This window comes from Poecilia latipinna, unplaced genomic scaffold (genome assembly GCF_001443285.1).
Source record: "Poecilia latipinna isolate Pla-1442-1.1 unplaced genomic scaffold, P_latipinna-1.0 Scaffold842, whole genome shotgun sequence".
Taxonomy (NCBI): Eukaryota; Metazoa; Chordata; class Actinopteri; order Cyprinodontiformes; family Poeciliidae; genus Poecilia; species Poecilia latipinna.
Genome location: NW_015113458.1, coordinates 102696 through 104552, shown reverse-complemented (window position 1 = coordinate 104552; position 1857 = coordinate 102696).

Sequence of the window (1857 nt, the reverse complement as noted above, 5' to 3'; positions counted from 1 at the left end):
TATATCAGCCCTCCTTTCCCCCACATGGGTCCCACCTAGGCATGCTGGCTGATGCTACCACCACTACTATAAAGTTCAGTTTGCGTAAGACCATTTAAAGCTACTTAAATCGATCTTCCCATCTAAAATGATGGAGTATTTTGAATTATTTTATTATGGAAAGCATTGGGGTCTGTGGGTTTAACGTGTCAGAAAGGGGAAAAGTGAAAGGGCTTTTTCAACTGTCTCAGAGTAGCAATGAAGCCGAATCCACGCAACCTCATTAATTGAGAAGCAGGCTATAAAAACACAGCCAGGCTAAATAAGGCGCCTATTTGCAACACTCTCACTACTTCCTCTGCCACTTCTCTCTGTGTTTCCAGTCAAACCGCCTCACCTCCCGCCTGCCTCGGCTCTTCCAGTAGTTGCTCCACTGAGACTGAAACTCATGTATACCGTCACTGCTCCTTCCTGCAAGCCTCTACTACGTCAAACTCTCTGCGTGCGACGTTGCCAGTTTGAAGCTGTGTTGCCAAGTAGCAATTCGGATCCTCTAGAAAAAGAGGACGGCTCCTCCCGAGGAAAATAATTTCCCATTGGCTCGTCGATACGCGCTACATCCTGCATCCGGCCCGTTGACCTGCGCAGAGCGGGTCATAAAAGCTGTTTGCTTTTTATGACTTTTGGGGTTATTTAGCAATTTAGAGCTTTTACTCAAAGGTGCAAATCCACCCATTATGTCACAAGTAAATAGATGAACAAAATATCTGCACATGACAGCTAAGAAAAGGCTCATATTTGTGTTTTGAAAGGTCTCTTTTTGTTTGGCTGCGTCAGCTCTGGTTGCTATGAAAAGAGGCTGTGTGGCGGAGTCTAAAAGGAGCTCATTCTCCGCTTGCTAATCAAGCTCATCTCCTATTCACTCTTTTTTTTTTGCGCTCTCTTTTTCTCACAAGCCTACTGTGCCTTCCCTAAAGTATTCAGAACCAGTGAAATTCTCCACACTTTGCCACGATACAATCACGCACTTCCATGTGGGAGATAGAAGCACGGATGGCTGTAATTTTCTAAATCCTAAAATGTGTGGCAGCCATTTTTTTTCATTTTCAGCCTCCATGCACTCGATACTTTACAAAACCACTTTTCATCGCAACCGCAGCTGCAAGTATTTTTGGCGTATGTCTCTATGAGCTAGACTAAAATGGCAGGCTTCTGATTTTCTCGTTTGGTTTTAGGTTTAGACTTTGACTAGGCCATTTTAGCACATTGATGTGGGTGGATTGTAACCATCCATTTTAAGCTCCAAACATCTTCCTATCAACAAACCAGCTTCTTTATCTCTGCTAAAGAATAGCATCCCCACAGGATCTACTGTTGCTGCCTAGTTTTGTAAGAAACTGAATTTTGTCTATCTATATACTGGTTAACCCCGCCTTCTCAATTTACCCCCGGCCAATCAAACTCCAGCTCTTATCGCAGTTTCTTCTGTAAAAGAGATGGGTTTGAGGTGGGCCCCCCTTGGCAGACTCCCAAGATGGCACACCCACAAGGCAACAAGCATTTCACACAAAGGTTCATTTTTACTCTCTAGAATTCAAAACCTTAAAGAAAAACTTGATGCTTCTTAATAGAAAACCATTGTTCTACTCTTTTTCACTCAATGCACCTCTTGCATCAAGTGAAATAAAAAAAAGGAGGAAGTTAGGACTTCATTTATTCCTATTTTTGAGGAATCACTGCAGCTGAAATTAAGAATGTCTTCGTTTTATTTGTATCATATTTATATTTATACTGTTGGTATTTCCTGCCAATTTTATTATTCTCTTATTATTATTATTATTAGAATTTTTTTTTTTTACCAAGCTTAATTTTACTTTT